Here is a 20156-nt window from a genome sequence, read left to right as displayed (position 1 = left end):
TCTCACATTTTCTGTTGATTCAACTTTTGAGAAGTCATTGAACTGATTTTTGTGGGTATTGCAGGACTTACATGAGTTGAAACTTTAGTGAAGTTTCCACAGGGATGAATCCACTCCCCTTTTGACCCTAAAAATAACTGTAACCTAACAACTACACAAAACGATAGTGAAGTGTGACTAAACGTGAATGGCAATGTACTGCTGACAAGCTCTGACCATTAACATTTTTCTTTCTGTTTAACTCAGCAGGCGAAAGGCAGCAAACAGAAGCCGTCTGCTGTTATGAGCACTCAAGAAGCATTTCATTGTGAGCATGCAAAAGAAAACTAGTGCAATTCTCTCTCTGAATGCTATTCTCTAGGTTTTTATTATTTCTTTACAGATTAATTGTGGATAAACACAAGCAGCATATTTAGAAACAGGACGCTTTCTTCTGTTGAGATCTTTGGAGCCTGCAACCCAAGCAGGTGAAATAATTGAGACATACAAGGCCAACATCTGTTGTGCAATTGTAATAATATGATTAGTTTTGCCATGGTGTTACTAAAGGAAGAATGTAGTCCTTTTATAGCTTAATTGATCACATTTAGATGTTTGGTGAAGTCTGAATGCAATTGGAAAGTTTCTTCAGGGGTCAAAAGTGAGTTCCCCTCACAGTAGCATGTTGCTTTTTTATTAACTGATGTGCTGAACTCCCTTAGGCTTCAGCATGGTGTGGGGAGGCACTGAATTCAGCTCTCCTCCTTTCTGGGGGAAATTACCAGCTACTCTGTTCTCATGTAAGTGGTGTGTCCTGCTTTGCTTGCAGGACAATAAGCCCTGCTCAGTTCTCTGCAAAAAGACTTATAGGTGCCTATATTCAGGACCTGATTCACGGCATGGATGGATGGATGGATGGATGGATGGATGGATGGATGGATGGATGATGGATGGATGATGGATGGACAGAAGAACCTGGGTGCTGTCTAGAATATAAGCCTCTGTTTCAGAGAGCTCTGTGCTTAACACTTCCACTTGGTTACACTGTGTGGCTTCCAGCTCCTAGCACTGGTTGTTTTGATTCCCATTCTAAAACATCTATGCTGACCCATCAGGTACCAGGAGCCTTCACACTTAACATTAAATTGTGGATTCAATCAAGACCTGTGAGTTCTTTCTGTGCCTTGATCTCCTATAGTCTGTGGTTGGTTATTACTTTCCTCTGTAATATTACAGAATCAGTCAACAAGAACTATTCCAAACAAGTCAATCAGATAATAAAGGGACATTTCTAAAAATATTGCTACACATTTCTCTGTCTAAGGTATAATAAGAATCAGATTAGACTAGACCTTTGGCTGCTGTAAATCAATGTTACTATTGAAATTCATGCAGATTCCCATCTGATGAAAACCTGTCTGGAAAGATCAATTAAAACAATTATCTTAGGACAGAAATAAAGATTGTACAGAAATTTCCAGGTATAAGAAAGCCTCTTCTTGTAAATGTCATGTTGGGATTATTACTGAAGGGTTCTATGGTACTTAAATATAAAGGAGCACTTTTAAGTACAAAATTTAAATAAAGAAAAAGCAAAGCCCATGCTCAGTGAATTATGAAGAGTCCATGAAGGGTGGTAAGTGTGAGAATCCAGTCCCCGCTCGTAGAAAGAGCCCTACTGTATGTTCCTACAAATATTGATGTTTGAAATCCAAAGCACATGTGATGCATTAGTGTGAAACAGCGATTACATACATGCTGCTCTCTGCCCTGCAGTTCAGGAAAAGTCCTTATGTAATGAAGAACTGAAAGACTTATGAGGGAATCCAATAGACTGTTATCGTGTAAAAATACCAGTGCTCTCCAAAGTCAACTCACAGTTCCTCAAATGTATGCTGGTGTGTGTTTTGTTTTCCAATAGGCCTGAGAGAGAAGGAGCTCCATTCATGTCAGACCCTGTTAATCTCATACCTCCAGCCCAGTCTGTGTGAATGGAACAGTGACTTGGGAAACCACTGCTTTTCTTTCCAGCCAATTCTCAAACACATAAAACCTACCACAGGAGATTCAAACACACTCAAACAATAACAGGCAATTTTGCCAATTACAGAAACTACTTATGGCAATAAAAAGGGAACTTTTCATCCAACTCTGATTTTGGGTGTTGGAAAATTAAGAATGATTTCTTGATGTTTCCTTCATCTGTTTCTGCCAATAGCCTTCTGAGTCCTGACAGTTTTCGTCATACATTATCCAAATGACTGGAGCAATTCTTGACTTAAGGATTTAAGAATTTAAGAACAAAAACTCAAGAAAAATGTAACAACAGAGCTCTGAGGCTGTACAATCCCAACATGTTATAGATGAAAATAATTTTAATTTAATTATTTATTTTATTTAATTATTTTATTTAACCCAAAGAGTAGGACCAAGCCCAGTTTTTCATAGGTCAAACTCTCAGTTCAAGATAAGATCTTTCAAACTAAGTGAAGCTCCCATTAACTTAATGGCAGCTCAATAACAGTTGTGGCTGCCTAAGTGTTTAATAGGAACCACTAATCTAATATATTCTTCAGATCTAGAAAATGGTTACTTCCAAGACTTTGGCATTGTTTTATCCACATGTCTTATCCTACATGTTAAAATCTCACTAAATCTAAAAAATATTACTGCTACAGAAATAATACCTCTGCTTTTGAGAATTTCTCAGGAATTGTGTGCAAATCCTTTGTTCTGATTCAGATCTCCAGTAAGACATGATCAGTATTGTCTCCTGCAAACTTTAATATAGTGTATAAATTGTGCCATCAATATCACAGAGTTTCTGCAGCCAAGTTAACAGTACTATCTGTGCTTCTAGACCACCTGTGCCTCAGTAATATGGTGCTGGTATGGAAAAGCCATTTCCACCTGGGAAAATGTGGCCTCTGACTCATACAGAGATGGAAATATGGAATAAAAAAGCAGGAGTCCTTTATATTCCATTCAAATAGATTGAGTATGCTTTCATTGAAATCTCAGTGTGGAAACTAACCTGTCTTCATTTCCAAATGGCTTTTTTGAAGACTTTTGGGAATTTTTATTTTTAAGTATATTATTTGTAGCTCAACAGGACATTGCTAAGTCACAGTGCTCTTGCAGCAGCAGCAGCTGCTCAATCACACCTTTTTACAAGAGGAAGGGACAATCTATGTCACTGTTGCATCCAAGGAGCACAATATGTATGCCGTGTCAGAAGACTTACATAGGTAAAAAATTTGAGAAATAAGTCCTGGCTTTCTGCTACCCCACAGGCCTCCAATTTCTTCAAGACTGATCCTTATGGCAGTTTGTACATATGATTAGATATCCAAAGAAAAGATTATTTTTAATTCATGCAAATAATGTGAAAGTAGAGAGCTCAAAAATGCAGGATGCCATGATCCATTTGATTAATTCTCCTATTGCAATAAGATTGCTATTCTGGAATTTTACCATATATATATACACATACTTTTTTTGTTGTTGTTGTTTGTTTTTTGTTGTTGTTGTTTGGGTTTTTTGTTTGTTTTTGGTTTTGTTTCTTTGTTTGTTTAAAGAGCAAAATTAACTGTTTTTTCAATTGCCAGTATGTAAAAGGAACAACTACTTGTATGGTGGAGATTTGTGGAAAACTGGTTTGGTATAAAAAAATACTGGAACATTTCCCAATCCTGGGGAAAAGAATATGTTGTATATAATATAAATTATGGTATTGACATGAAACTCTCCAGATAAGATCATATAGCTTCATTCTTCAAGAAGTCACAGTTGTCTTAAAGTCTCATCTGGGGCTCCACGGAAATCACAGTACTTCTGGTCGTGCTTGAAGTACTGTATGCCAAAAAGAAAGAATGATCAGAGCAGAAAGTAACCAGCTTTTCTTTGACAGCAAAAGGCAGTTGTAAATTGAAGAGAACTTGCTATTACAGTTGGCTTATTCTACAAAGCACAAGAATTTAGTATTCATAATTTGCCCTGGATGTTCACATTCATCTGTTTCTGAAAATCTAGTAAACTTTCAGTCTCCACAACATCTGTGCCAATGAGCATTTCAGATCAATCATCTGCTATGTAATTTTTACTGTGTTGACTCTTGATCCCTGCTTTCAAAGAAGTGTCCAATATATTTTCACTAACTTCTTTGCTAAACTTTTGCCAGGCCTTTCCTTGCTCATTGCCTCTTGAAGTTTACAAGTCTGAAATCTCACAGCTACACCAAGCTGGTTTTTGGTAGCTCAGCTTGAGTTTGCAGAAGTTCCTTTTCTGGTTTGTGTGAACGGTCTGTCAGAATAAAAATGAATCACGGACAAAAATCAATCATGTGTCAGTCTGTGTCCAAGGCCTTAGTTAATTTACAGCCAGTGGGTCACTTCAGACCAGAACTGGAATAATAACTACTATATAGTATATATAAAAATTCCTGCCTTATAAGAATAATTATTTCCAAAAATATATTTAAATTTCCAGCACTTGCAAATAAAGCATGAATCTCTGTGGACAAGAGATAATCAGAAAAAATAGGACATGTTTTCCAAAAAGCTTTCTGCAAGTTCCTTACCAGTCTAGTACCAGAAAAAAGTGCAAAAAACACCTGGGAGATTGAGAAATGGCAATGAAGAAAGAGCTCTGAACAAGTAATTAAAGACAGACAGAATTCTAGGAGCATCAGGCAGGAAAATAGTGATGAGGAGAAGTTCTTTGAGCAAAGCAAGGAACAAGAAGGGAAGCAACAGGACTGGGGTGCCAAGATGAGACTGTTTTGTGCGTTGGGGAACATAAATTGAGTGGGACCATTCTGACAGAAACTTGATATTTCTCAAGTGTGGAAGCTATTTGTGGATTTAAAGAATACCTGTTTCCGAGCTGGAATTGAGAAATATTAGGCTTAGGAAACCTTTCATGTTTTTTCTCTTTTGTCTTCTGCAACGTCCCATCAGGGCACTTCTTCCCCTCAGCACCAGAACACCATTCTGCATGACATCTGCCATTTTCTGTAGATGGGCATCACTTAAGTGTCCTGCTTGACTCTGACCTCAGGACTAGACCACTGTTCTCCCACCTACAGCAAAGGGTATTGAGTGAGTGCTTGGTGACCTGTACCTTAATCATAGGCAGAGGTGTTTATTGTGGCTAGTACAATACAGGCTTTTGTAGAGGCTCACTGCCTCCCTGCCATGCTCACCCTGCAGTAACAGGAACTGCTCCAGCCTTATTACTCCTACTGTCATCAGCTGCTCTAGGTGGGTGGCCCTAAAACTTCCAGGGTCTCCTTATGTCTACAGCTAGGGAAAGCTCAGGTCTCCTAGCTACCATACTGAAGGCTTTTAGTTGCATTATAGCTGGCAGGAGAACTTCCTGCTCTGGCTGCTGCAAGATGGGCTGAACGTCCTTCTGCCCCTTACAAGGCAGGGAGACAATTGCAGTGCACTGGGCAGCTCACCAGTCAAGGAGTTTTAAAGCCAGGATTGAGTGGGAACTGACAGAAATGGAAGGAGAGGCTTTTGTGATTATTAGGATTATTAGAGCCTGCCCCTTCTGAATCTAGGCACGTGTCTAAGAAAACTTGGCCATCTGTACTTTAAGCTCATAGGAGATAAGCAGAGGAAGAAGGGGTTTTATCACATGTGCTGCAAAGCCTTTGTAACGAATGAAAACAAACTGTGGTGCTGACTTTGTCTATGAAAACCAGCAAGGTCTAAACCATGCCAATATTTTGTCAAAAAATACTGAATGAATTAGTGACCGTAACGTTTTCTAATGGCTTCCAAACAGCAGAACAGATTTTGGCATAAACAAAAATCCTCTTTCTTTATTAAATCCTTATATGGGAAGTTTCAGAGCAGAAGGAATTCTTAGTATCAGAGTCATAAGGCTGGGCCTTTGCAGCAAGAGAAACTTTGGTATCAGATAAGGCACAAAATACAAAATTGTCACTCCACAATTCAGGTCTCACCTTAAGGCCAGCTGGAGTTGCTAAGTGGGTACCAGTGAGGCTTAATTTATGGAAAGCAGGTGAATGTTTACACTTGGTACAGTAACTGTATAGATCAGGATTTTCTCCCCCAGCCCTCCAAGGTAAGTTTGCAGGGGTCACTAATTTGGCATCAGTCTTCCTTTGTCAGTCAAAACACATGCAGTAATTCACATGGTGATTTGATCTTCTGAGTTGATTTCCAACTGACTTTCTTCCATCTTGAAAGTAGCACTCAATGGCCTCCAGTGTTTATTGTCTCTACAAGAATATTTTAGGTTTGTTAATTCTGAGGAGTACATTCAAGACAATACATATATAATAGTCCCTATTCTTTCTTCCACCCTCCTGCCTATACAGAACACAACTTCCTTCCTGATTCAGTTGCTCAGTCGTATGGTTGTTTGCTCTCAAGAAAACAGCTATAGATCTTCTAAAAGTACAGCTCAGGTATTCTTCAGCCCCTCTAAACTTTTATCTGATTTTGATTGGCGTTTTTTTTATCTCCAGCTTTGGCAAGGCCTTCAATCCCAGCTGAGGAAATAGCTCATCTTGAAATGAACTTCATATTTTGGATATAGGACAGGCTAGATACCTAGAGGAAAAACTACACCCGCTCTGAGTACAGCTGGAGCATGGGAGATTTAATTTGCACTTCTAAAATATTCTGAAATATCAAAACAAAGACAGTATTTCAAAGCAGTTTTTTTACTCTAAGCTGTACAAGGTGACCAGTACCAAATGTCTTACAGCCATTAGGCATATCAATACCTAACTTTTTTTTTCATACTTACAGGACTATGCTAAAATTGGCTATTAGAAAATAAATTTCACATGCTAAATGTCTGCCAGAGAATTATTATTTTATTTTGCACATTGTGCTGCAAAAGATTAGATGTTTCCAACAATGAAATTAGTGAGAGATACTGCTTTGTGCATGTTAAATATATTCTTACTACTCTTTTTTCAGAAGGTTCTGCTGAAAATAGATTTGAAATACACTGAGTTTCTCATGTCAGAGATGAGCCTTATCTTTCTCCCTAAACCAATTAAAAGTTGGCCAAACCCAAAGTCATTGGAGGCAAAAATGAAGGTTTGCCTATACACAATAATGAGGTGGAGCTGTGGTGAGCATATTTCAAACAAGGGATTCAGGAGCTGGCCAAAATTGCTGGTTTATTCTACTGGCTAAAACATCAAATCTGAGATTAAAGGAAACATTCCCTTTTTATCTACAGGGCTTAATTGTGCCCAGATGTCATGAGACATAGAATCACAGACTTATAAAACTACAGAATCATTTTGGTTGAAAAAGACCTTAATGATCAGCAAGTCCAATCATAAACCTAAATCTGCCAATTCCAGCTCTAAACCATGTCCCTAAACTGCCACATCCACACATGAAAATAGCCTGACTAAAACAAAAAAAGAAAATCATGCATAGAACTAGAAATACCCCAAGAGACAAGGGCACGTGGACAAGGAAATGAGGACCATGAGAAGAAAAGTGATGATGATGTGATAATGATGATAATAATGATGATGATGATATGGGAAAGGGAAGTCAGAGCAAATCTGACTCTTGGAGTGATAAACAAGCAAGAAGTATCTGTAACCAAATTTTTCACAAATCACTGTTCCTTTCATGTCAGCAAGCATTCTCAAACTACTCTGGCTGTTTGGTGGATAGAGCTTTGGGCGTTACTGGCTTGTTTTGTTCAGGTTTTGTCCTTATTATCATTGTTTAAAAAAATCTCCAAAGACATTTGGAAGAAGACTACATGTAGTCTCCAAGGGCTGCAGAGCCAACTGTCATGGAAGGATGCTGAGGTTTGGCTCAGACCTCTGCTTGCCCACCACTGCCTTACTTTGATGTGTGCTCCTAGAACTGCTTTCAGGAAGGAGATCAGTATTTCACTGAAGGAACTGGGATGAGCACAACAATGAAAATTCCAGTAAAAAGGATGCAGCTGGCTTCAACTGTGTTGGCACCTAAATTTTAAATTAAAGAAAAGCAAACTTAGGCCAGGTAAAAGAGTCTACTGGTTCCTCTCCTCTTTCTCCAGCTGCATGCAGTAGGAATGCTATACATGTAAGAAGCCTCAGAATCTGAGATTCAAATAGAATCCAAGATATTCAAACCAATTGCTTCTAATTGTTCTACTGATGGCTAAAATATCTAAGAATCGGTTGCATGCTCTGCCTTTAAAAAAGTACTAGTACACTCCCAAGGGTTAGGTTTTTTTTCTTTAAGGTGTGTTTATCCTGCTTTCTATTCCATGGAGCTCTGGTATTCCTGACCTGCTTATGTTATGACACGTTTATGGTCACATTTTAAGCATTTGCTATGGCAGTGTCCTAGCATACATACTGCCCTGTGCTCACATATGGTCAGCTTGAGCCCTGGATATGCAGATACCTGATCTGTTTTCTAGAAACTTGTTACTTGGACAAGATTCTGACAAACTGGAATGTCGGCCTAGGTTTTTTGGCAGAGTGCCTCTGTTTTCTGTATCCGTAAGAGGCCTTACTTTCCCAAGCTCCTTGTCCCACTGGTAGATTTATAAAAAAGCTCAGCATGTCCCTGGAAGTTCACAAAGCCTTCTTCATTCATAAACAAGTTGCTTGCAAGCTCATGAACAGAATGGCTCTATCCGTGACGTCTGATTGACCTTCAAGAACTGCACACATGACAGAAAAAATAATAATAATAAAAAAGAGGGCAGAAAGTTTAAGGAAATAGACAAATGAAGAACAAGGGACCCATCAGCGTGTTAGTAATGTGGTGAATGCAAGAATTAAAGATATAAATATCATGACGGGCTGTATTTGCATTGCCACAGTCTGTTTAAAAGAAAGAACCCCAGAGCTAGGAACCGATGCCTCCTGCATCCCTAATGGCTTCTATATAAAAATTGTCATTTTCTTTGTATGATCAAAATAAAGAGCATCGGCAAAATAAACTCTCCCTTCCTACACGTTTCTTTTAATGACTCTACTGCTGATAGAAGATGCCAGTTTAACAAGTCTGCAGACAGAGGCCTTCTGTCTGCAGAATAGGTACAAGACAAGCCATGGCAAGGAGAGGGTCTCTGCCACACACGCAGCTGCCTCAGACCAGCAAGACCACCCCAAGAGGGAAAGGAGCATTCAGTCCTTGGCCTCCTCAGCAGCAGCCTGGGAGCCAATCAGTGTCCTTTGCCAGAGAAGTTCCAGGCGGTCTGAAGTCTGAGCACTTGTCACTAGCATGAAGCTAACAGTTCGTCTAGCTTCATTTTCTACTGGGTGCTACTGACAGCTGCTCCTGAAAACACACAGCACGTCATTGCTGGTCTCTATCATATGGGTCATTCATGCAATTGCCATTTCTAGTTATTCCATTAGTCACCATTCCCTGTCATCTCCCTGTTTTATCCTCTCTGGCAAGCTTGTTTGCTCTCTGACTCCTACAAAGTGAAATTTTTGTCCCTTTTCCTTTCCATTTGGCACTTTTCTTATCTTCCAGTGCTGCCTTCCCAATGGAACCCCACAGAGCAGCAACTTCTTGGCTTTAAGTAGTTCACAGCTGACCATCGCCCTCTTTCTTCTCTGAATTCTGTGCCCACACATTTCTGACTGTACATTTTGAAAGTCAGAACTTGTAATTTCTTTCACCTCTGCAGTGCAAAGCTTCTGATGGCAGAGAGTAACTCAGCCACCTCCCAAGCACTGTGGGAGTACCCATCAGCTTTGTGAGTATAGGAGAAGAGAGATACATGTTGTCTCTTCTCTCCCTCAGGATCTCATTTGTTACAGTGCCAGAAATTATGATATGAACTTTCATTTAGTGCTAAATCTCAACCAAGCAACTTAAAAGACCAGCAATGGAACAGAGCTCCGGGCAGACTAAGGGTGAACACAAGCAAGAACCAGGGGCTTCACCTAGGTGGCCTTATCATAATATATTAACTTCTGCACCAGATGCAGAGATTCCAACTGACTAAAAAAAAATCATCATTTTAAGTAGCATAACTGATAGTTCTCCATCAAGATGCCTGCCAGTGAATCAGCCATGGAAACTACATTAGGCTTTATTACTCTAGAAGCAGTTATTCCAGTTTAAGTGATGCTGGCAAGGCTCTGCAGAGGAAATGCTGGCAATTTCCTAAACTGTGAGTGTTCCGTGGGTAAACAAGAACTTTCACCCTTAAGAAAGTGATCCAAAATATCTCAGCAGTGTGCTCTTCACAATAAGATTATCCTGCAGGCTCTGAAGGCTATAGGCAAGGTGAGGTAGCAAGTTAGTGAAAGTTGGTGGATACCTCTCAATGACTCAGACCCTGGTCTTTGGTGCTCTGCCAGCCTGGTCTCTTGAACTGTAGGCACAATCTCCCTAAACTGCCCTTCAGGCAAACTTGCTGCTACTGAGATTCAGCCGGTGTGTGGCTGGTGTAAGAGGGCTAACACACACCTGAATGCGTTCTTTGGTGCTACTCTCAACAGTCCTGTTCCATGTTCCTGTTACAGGGGGGCCACATTGGAACCCTTCATTGCTAACTGCTAACTCTTAAACCATTCATGAACTCTGTAGGAGAACTCCAGCTGATGGAGGTGAAACTATGCCAAGAACTTTTCTAAAAAGCCACTAGCACAGAGAACAGTTCTGATGCTGAGGAACACTTCCTGGCAATGTTTACGAGTAGATGAAGCTTTCAGGGACTCTTTTTACTGCTATTTTTGCTGGGCTCAGCCACCACTGATAAAAATGGCAATGTCTGAAAGTTTTCCGGATGTAGACATGGCTCCCAAGTATTTGAACATGTTCCCTTTACTGTTAACAGAGATTTCTGTAAGACATAAGAATATAATAATTTTCAGGGTACAGTTAAAAGAAACAACCAGGTGTTTATCCCAATCCTTATGTCTTTGGTTCAAGACTAATTAGCTTTATGCAGGTGCTCATAAGTAACTTATCTTTGTTTACAGAAATTTATATTTTATCAATAAAAAATAATATACTCTCAACCAAAAAATACAGTTATTAATTTTTCAACAGACTTATTTTCTCTGAATCTATACTAAGATTGATGGGACATTTGAATGCAAGTTGAAAACAATTTAGAACAAGAAGCATAGAAGCAGACCTTTAATGAGGGAAAAAAACTCCTATTTTGGGATGAATTACAGTATTTTATAAATTCATTTATATCTGCACTAGAACAAAATTTAAATATTCAAAGGTGTACAGAAAATTGAAGCACTAAGGCAGCTGCATATACAAAGACCATTGCTGGAAGCCTGAAACTGACAAAGAATAAATTTGCAAAGGAAGCAATAATGGATCACCTGTATCTGTAGATCTTAAGGAATTTCTCAGAGAGTAAGTATGAGTAAGCAATTGTTTCCATCTTGGCAATTCCCTAGATGAGTATATAATGTGATGATATACTACAATTGGTCCATCCCTCTCTGCTTGCAGATCGTGTTCTGATATTCAGATCTGGTAAAGCCCAGAATACAGGCAAACTCCTATTTTGGGAAGGGCTTCATGCTCCCAAAGTCTAGATGAAGCTATTATTGTTTTGTTGACTCCTAGAAATCCATCAGCCAGACTTCTGGCTTCTCTGATGTCAACAAGAAACCTCTGGACATCATCTTCTTGGTTTAGAAAAGATGTCCTGACACCAGCTCGCCCCAGGAAGCTTAGCAATACCTCAAACAGAATCATTACCCTCAAGAGTGCTTACAAAAACAAAACTTACTGGGTTTTTTCTGCATTGTATTTTCTTTCTTTGTTCAATAAAACAATTTTTCCTGTTTCCAGCATCCAATCACACCAAACTTCAAATAGTCTTGGTAAGTACTAATTGCAGGCACGTTTGGTGATATTCTCACAGCTTCTGATCATCCAGTAGAGACAATTATGCCTTATCATTGGTATACAAGAAATTGAATTGATTTTTCACTAATATCCCTTCAATGTCATATAGAAGAAAGGCAAATAAAGCCTGGTCTAATTGTCTGACTCCCCAGTGATGCCAACAGCATCCCATCCAGACATAAACTGGAATTCCCAGGGACTCTGTTTGTTCTATCAATAGATGACTACTGCGAGATCCCTGACACACAGAAGAGTCACTGTCTTGGATATTACAACGTTAAAAGTCTTATAAACAGATTTAAAACACTTTTGTTCGTGCAAAACACCAGAGAATATCATACATAGTTTCAAAAGACATCTAAGTTCTGGAGTGTCTTAACTGCATATAGAATAAGCTGGTAGATGAACAGCTACTCAGTCAGAACACCAATATTTTAGCTATTCTTTCCACTCATCATTTTACACATTATTCTTCTGTTGATTGTGGTTGGAAAAGTTAAGTTGCTGCAATTCACAGTGTTAGTTTTGTACTTGGCTGAAGTCTTTGTAGCTTCTTGGCATTTTTTACTATCATTGGAAGTGTGGCTCAGAGTATAATTTAGGTGACCATGTAATGGGCAGCTTTAATATGGAGGTGGAGATCACCTACACACCTAGTGTAGCAACTTTTCTGGTGCACCACTCAAAAAGACTTCTCATTCTTTCCAACCTCACAAAAAACCATCAGAAGTTTTATATTCATTCTACAGGCATCTTTTGGTTGCAGTGATCCATTACCCACTGCCTCAGAGCCACTGAGTTTTATAGTCTTGTCTTAAGAGTACTAAAAAATGCTATGCAGTTCCATATGAAATGAAACAGGCAAAGACTGTGCTTGATTTTTGCATCAGATTTTTTACCATCTCACTTTGTGGTGATGCATTAAAACTGTTCCCCAAGGCACTGGAAAGAAGGATCCTATGTTCTTCAGAAATGTGCCTAAACTGAAATGTTTGAGACCTCAGCAAGCACAGACAAAATTGATTGGCACTCTGACATGGTCACAGTTTTCCCTTCATGTATTTGTGGAGGAGAACGTGTATATTACTACATCCAAGTCAGAACACAAAGAGAAAGACAGGAAAAGAGATGTCTCAAATGTCTTTTCCAACCTAAATAATTCTATGATTCTATCTTAATGAAGATTTCAAGACTCATTAAGGCCAGATTTTATGAACATCTTAAATTACTATATTTGGTAAGAACTTCAGTTTTCTAGCTGTAAAGTGTATTGTTTTGCTTTAAGTGATTCTTTTTTAATAATCAAACATACTTCAATTATTTTCTATTGTTCAGTTCTCTTTCTGAAACCTGGGCTTTGACATCTACCTATTGGAACTATCTTAGCTGTTGGGAAACAAAGTCCAGACATGCATCTGTTTTTCCCAGATGTTCAGCAGTAAGAACCCTACAATTTTTAGCAGCTTCAGCATGAGCTCCCTAACTCTGATGTTTTCTAACAGGGGTTATGTATACATCTGCTCTAATGTTAACTTCCTATATCTCCTTCTCTAACCCCCTTCCTCCCTCTCCTGGACAATGAGAAAAAAATACAAAGGTCATGAACCTAACTGCAAGCATCTCTTCCTGCTTCTTGTGTGGTTTTCACCCTGACCTTGATACTCTTTACTGTTTCCCTAGTGGCACATCATGAATCCCCTTGTACTTCCTTAAGAACAGAAACAGCAGAAAAAGGGAAAGAAACTCTGGCAATTAGAAACATACCCTGAGATTTCCTGCTTCTAATGCCTATTGCAAAGAGGCTGCTGCTTCTCAGTTAACAGAGAGTAAAACAAGAGAAAATTAATGAGCTTAGCAAATTGAGGACAAATTGAATAAAAAGGGGCCAAATTCATCCCTGATGTGTTTTATTGGAGGGCAGCAGATGGGTAAATTTATCTTGATATTTTTAACTATTTTTTAAGTACACAAGTGAAGACTGGGGGGTTTGTTGTTGTTTTGGTGGTAGGGTTTTTCTTAACCATGCATCATGTGGTATCTGCAACCTAAACTACTTCATTAATCTTCTGTGACTAAGTATTGTTAATATATTCATGTAACCAATATGATAGAGGGAAGAAACAACATGATTAAATGGCTGACTTACTCTCACTATGGAATGAAACAGCCACTGAATAGAGGCATGACCTGATAGAGGTCTCTGTGCTTTTGGATATCATCAGTCTAGATCATTCCCTTAACACAAGTTCTTCAATACAGATACCATCTCTTCACTATGCTTAAGTAGTTATTTTTAATCCTTACAGACTTGGCCTAAGTGAATATTTATTACAGTGAAATGTTTTCATGGCTGGATTACCACAGAACTATAACAAGGACTCTTCCACAGTACTCAGGTGCAAAAAAGTGCTATGTACTACATTCAGTGCTAAGAGGTGCTGACAACACTGTCACCTGAAAGATTTACTTGGCCTTGGGGGGAGAAACATTCTTGGCATGAAATTGTTTCCAGTGAATAAAATACTAATTTTCATTAACCACATTTAAACTGTAAATTTACTATTACATAAGTCACATTTAAATGAAAAGCCTTAAATCAGGTGTGGAACGTACTTGTAGACAAACACTTCTTGGTAATAAATTTATACGAATCAGCAATTGCCCTGCTGTGGCCTAGGTGGAGCATTTGCAAGTGCTGCACAAAGAACTGGCTATTCACATAGTTCTGGCACTCCTTCCTAGTTTCCTGCTGCTAAATTACATTAAGAGACTCAAAACATACTTTCTTAATATCCCTCCCCCCTGCAGGGAATTACTGTGGTTGCCACAAGAAAGTTACTTGATCATGATGGGGCAGGAAAAGGGCTTGGTACAATCCTGAACAACTGATCCATGTAACCATCTCTGGGGTCCCAATTCAGCCTGCTGTCTCTACTCAGCAAAATACATGGCCTCTCTGTTTTACTTACATAAGAGGTTAGGTAAGATGGACTGCAATGAGAACTAACACATTTTTAATTCTCCCAGTGATGTCAGTGGAGTGTTGGAGGTTACCACAGGCTGTACATCTGCGGTTATAGACAGCAAGCTCTGCAGAGCATTGACTGCTCTCATTATTTTCTTTTTCTAAAATACTTCTTATCACTAGGAGCTGAGTTTTAACTGACTCCTACAGTGCTGCTGTAATATAGCATGACATTGGCATACAAATACAGACATATTAAAAGATGAAAAGAGAAAGCCACAGTATTCCAACAGTGTCGTCACTGAACTGTTGTGATGCCAGCCAGTGAACTGACATACCGTTCAAATTAAGTCATTGCTCTGTTTCTGGGTCCCAGCTTACCTATATCCAGTTTTCATATTCAACATTCTTAAAATTTGTTGGTTTTATTTCATGACAATACATGCAGCATAATTGACTCAGAAAGTACTACTCAGCGAATTAAAACATGAAAATGTGGCTATATCCCTGTTTCTGAAATTGCGGATCGTGTATTTACCTCTGAAATTCACACTCCTGAAAGAATATTCATTGAAAATTCTGAGTAAATAATACCCAAGCCTCCATTTGGATTATGTTTCCTGACTTAAATGCACTTGCCAAATTTTTGTATTTCACTAAATATAAACCAACAGCTTTAAATGTGTATCACAAGCCAGGCATTTTGCTTAGTGATGTCCACAGCAATTCCCAAACCTATGATTCACTAAACTGTTGGAAATGGCATATTTTGATCAGGTGGATCAAGGTTTTTTTTTATCAATCTTAATTTCTATATTAAATTATCTCAATTTAAAGATCTTAATTTAAATAATATAGCCTTACATGCTATAAATTTGTCATTGGAACTAGGTCAATTTATAATTAATGAGGACTTTATCGAGCAAAATATCTTCAGGAATTGCAGACGTGTGCTTGTATAAATAGACACATCTCTTGCAACAAAATACCTGGGAAGTCTGATATAGAGTAATGACATTTCTAAAGATTGTCTTCTGAAAATATGGATGACACCCAATCTGTGCTACTGCCATTTTATGCAGCAGCTGCTGTCCTGTCAGTAATAACAGTACTGGAATACAAAGGGCAAAAATGTGAGTTTTCAACCTTTGACCTGTCTGTGCTCTCTCAAATTATCTTTGCCCCAGTTACTTACATTGATCTCAGCTGGTAGAAGCTCCTGAGCATTTTGTATATCTCAGTACAAAATTCACACACTGTATCTCAAGTCAGATGTGAACAAGACAAAGCAACTACATCTGTTTTGCCCAGAGTCAGAACTGCTCCTTGCAAATCTCTACGGCAGCTCTCCCAGTTGCTAACTTGTATAAGCGACACACTTTGCACAAATTTCCTTGCATTCTGGGACTTGTGCTGTCAGACTTGAGCATGCTTTCCTTATTCATGGTGTCCTTTTTATTTTTTCCATGTCTTTTACCAAGTACTATATTGCCTGACAGAGATGAGGAATAGAATAATCCCATTCTATTATTTTTATCTCATGGAGGGAACAAGCATATGCTTTTTGCAGATGCAGCTAGAGAAAAACAAAGGCATTACTCAGAGACTGCCTCAGAGGTTGATGTGGTGCCTCTCATATTGCTGCTATTGGATTCTGGCAAAGATGTAAAGCCAATACCTGCAGCATATTGTTACAAATCCCAAGGTTTCTCCTCAGCTCTGATAGTGCTTGATCCTAGGTTTACAAAGTACTTTCAGGGAATTAAAATCTGCCCAATTTTAAAATATATCCATTGATATTTACTTACATTAGAGGTAAGTATGGCACATGGTACAATGCTTAACTGACTAACATTTGGAAAATTCTTTGAGGTCCTTGGTTTATAAGCAAATGTGATGCTTCTAACTGGGTGTAGCTGCAACCTACCAACCTGTATTTGGACCAAACTCAAGGCAAACCAGCCTACTAGCTGCTAGGACAGGCATTTGCCAGTCTCCAAAAAATGTCTGTTGTTCAGACTCCTCTGTGCTGGGTGTGAGCCCCTCACTGTTGCTACATTCTCTACAGACCACAGAAATGAGGTTCAGAAGGGTTTGCACTGGACCTATCCTCCCCACATGACTTGAAAACACTAATAAGGTCTGTGTACCTGCTCTGTGACATAAGCAGAACATAAAGAGGAAAAAAGGAGTTGGATCTAATATTATTTTAAAATTAATTTAAGCACCCCTTTCTTCTGAAATCCTTTATTCAAACTGTCATGTTTTCACATATCAGAAGAACAAAAATTAAATTGTTTTGTAAATCATGCTCAGTTGGAAGCTTTTCAAATCAAAGGCATCTTCTGGACTTAATAAAAAAGCAAGGTACCCCAAAATGACATTTAGCAATATCTAGATGTTGACTTTGTCTATTAACAACAGATTGCCATATGCCTATGGAGCTGAAAGCCAGATTTCTCAATTCTGCTTCATCAAGGTACTGTGCCATAGAATGTGGGGAACTTGATATTAATGCACCAAGGGTCACTATTACTGTGAATCATTACACAGAATCAGCAGCTTTATTGAAAGCATCCAGTCTGGTTGCACAGCTAACTCTAAGCATTAATTTACACACAAACACATTCTGTTCATGGAAGGCCTCATGCAAATCATCAGGACTGGGCTCTGAAGATCCAATTCGGCCTTCATTAGGATGAGGTCTGTCTCACTGAGTTTACAGTGCAGTGCTAAATTTTCAGGTTTTCAACGTGTGTGTGTGTGTGTGTGTGTGTGTGTGTGTGTGTGTTTGTGACAGACCAAGAGACACTATCTCTGATTGACTTACAGATATATAAGATTGTGCACTTAGAAAGCCATGAATGTCTGCATATAAATATAGATATTACATGACTATATATGAATTATTTAAGTTCAAGCAAAAATAATTTTACTCACAGTGAAGCTAATAAAGAAGGGAGAAAATATATTTTGACAACATTTTTATATGACTAAAGCTTGGTAATTAATGAAAAGAGCCTTTTCACAAAAAGTTATTCCTGATAAAAGAGATGTTGCTTTCTATATGAAAAGTCATACAATTACTTTTGTGTGTCATACTTTGTGGGAGAGGTATATCAGGAATTCCAAAAGAAACTACTCAGCCTTTTCTGTCCAAGCAAGATGCTGTGTTGCTCCTTGCCATGTGAATGAAAAGAAGCTGCATCAGTGTGCAGTTCATCATGAATGCAGCTGCAGCTGGCCAGGGATTGCACAGTACTTTGTAAGAGTGATAATTTGTAGCTGGAATTCTATGGTTGCTTTATGTAGGAAGGTGGGCAAGATGAATACAGTGATTGCTTCTAACTTTAAAAAAATTAAAAACAACACCCTGGGAGTTCATACTTCTCAGCTTATAAATTAAGACATGGCAGCACAAAGAAAGAAGGTGATTGCTTAGACTCTTGCAACAGGCCTGCAGGAGGTAGCTAAGTGAAATCTCATTGTTATGATTCTTATCTGCTAAATCTTGCATCTTGTTTCTTTCAAAGCAAACCATTATGAAATTAGCAGTTTTTTGTACAGGAAACAATTGCCTCTACAACAGCTCATCCCAAGCCACATGCTTGATTTTCTCTATTTACCAAGCTTCATAGGCTGCCATCATCATTGCTGATTCAGCATACTTCTATACAATGCCAGTCCAACCTTTTGCACTTCATAGGAGCTAACTAATTGCAAAGGTGCAATGCCCTGCAGCCTCTGCCTTTGGTCTCATTGCAGCAATTCTTCCATCATAACACAATCAAAAGGACAAGTAACTATGCTGGCCTTCCACAGGAATTTCCATGCAAAGATCCAAATCCTTTGTTGAGAAAGTGTAACTCTTTAGAAATTCTATCCTGGAATACAGTGATGGTCAGTTAAGTGACAGAATCGTGACTTTAGCTGAGTTGCTCCATACACTATAATGGAGCACAGTCTTGATCTAAAACTCACTGACCTAGCTCCTGTGTTTGAGATACTGTAGGAAGATGAAAATGGCTGGCATAAATGTTGGGACCATTTGGTTCTGCTAAATACTGCTTAATCGTTTACTGTTCTTCTGCAAATGGTTGAATATCACTCTGATTCTCACTTCAGAGCTGACAAAGTTATTTATCTCTTGCAAGAGGGGTATGAGTGGGGGGAGGACAAGGTCTCTGGTGGAGGCTGACTCATTGTCAAAGCACTGGCAGAAAAAAATTGCCATAATGATTTTGATATGCTGTCATAGAACCAGACATCTTGTTCCCATAAATGCTTCGCATCTATCTACAGACAATAACTATGTGATAACAGCTGAAGTGTAGGTTATTCCATAATGTGTAGTACCCTCATCCAGACAGAGATAACATCATTTTGCTTACCATACATGTCTCTAGAGCTGAAAAACAATCTGAGTCTCCACAGCACATTCCAGCATTGCTGCTTTTTCAGAAAGAAATTTCCTCTTCCTCTCCAACTTCTGCTTGGTACCTATATAACATAGGCATTGTGCCCTGAAAATATAAAACAAAACAAACTTTGAAGTGCCTTTAAACTAACATAACTATTTCATCCTTCTAGCACATGCCTGTGTGTAGATTCCCATTCTGCAACTGATATTTATTGATCTACATTCATATGATCCAAGAAAAGCTTGACTGCATTGCCTTGTGGTAAAATTATAAGGGGAAAATCTGGAATGTGGGGGAGAAGGAAGGAGGAAAGCCAAGCTTTTATAACTCTTTGTAAACCTGGTTTATGTGAGCCTAGCCAACCCAGGGTCTAAATGATCTGTTACACTTAAGAACTGGATGTGAAAGGCAGCACTGTTGCTGAGCTGCTGGTGCCCCACAGAATCAAAATATTTCTGCTGAGCTACAATTTAAACAGTCATACTCCAAATATGGGAAGCAACCCGTGTGAGGAAGTATGTTTTCCTTCTCAAAGCACTTTACCTTCAGTGAGTAAACGTTCCTAAGTGTAATAATAAAAACACTAAAATTTAGGTGCATTTTTATTTTGTGCTAATAGAGCAATCAAAAATGCACATTGTCTCAATTGTGCATTTTTATTCTAAAGAAATTGCAATAGTAGATATAGGCCTGATTAGCATATCCCTATCTGTCAAGAGAATAGAGACCTCTCCTGCCTTTTGCTTTCATTAACATAATAATTATTATGGGCTCTCAGTCATGACCAGTTTCTGCTTAAATTATCAGACTGCAATTCCCCATTACTGTGCCTTGTTCTGGCACAAAACTCCGAGGAACCATCTACCACCTGAATGCCTTCTACCTGTCACTTGCTTCTCTGTCTGCCCCTCACATATAGGTTGTATTTTTACTTCTCCT

The 20156-nt window shown here is 38.7% G+C and overlaps 1 protein-coding gene across 2 annotated transcripts in view; it reads right to left on the bottom strand.

Moving 5' to 3' along the window:
• The window catches only part of MAPK8 (mitogen-activated protein kinase 8), a 242209-nt gene that overhangs the window by 156784 nt on the left and 65269 nt on the right, over nt 1–20156 (bottom strand). For both annotated transcript variants that reach the window (XM_088169082.1, XM_088169083.1), the window contains exon 2: nt 19188–19319. The gene's annotated coding sequence lies outside the window, so the exon portion shown is untranslated. The remainder of the gene's footprint in view (nt 1–19187; nt 19320–20156) is intronic.

Source organism: Sturnus vulgaris, chromosome 8, assembly GCF_052056855.1.
Source record: "Sturnus vulgaris isolate bStuVul1 chromosome 8, bStuVul1.hap1, whole genome shotgun sequence".
NCBI classification, from domain to species: Eukaryota; Metazoa; Chordata; class Aves; order Passeriformes; family Sturnidae; genus Sturnus; species Sturnus vulgaris.
The sequence above is the reverse complement of the archived record's forward strand: the minus strand, read 5'-3'. Positions and strand labels throughout refer to the sequence as shown.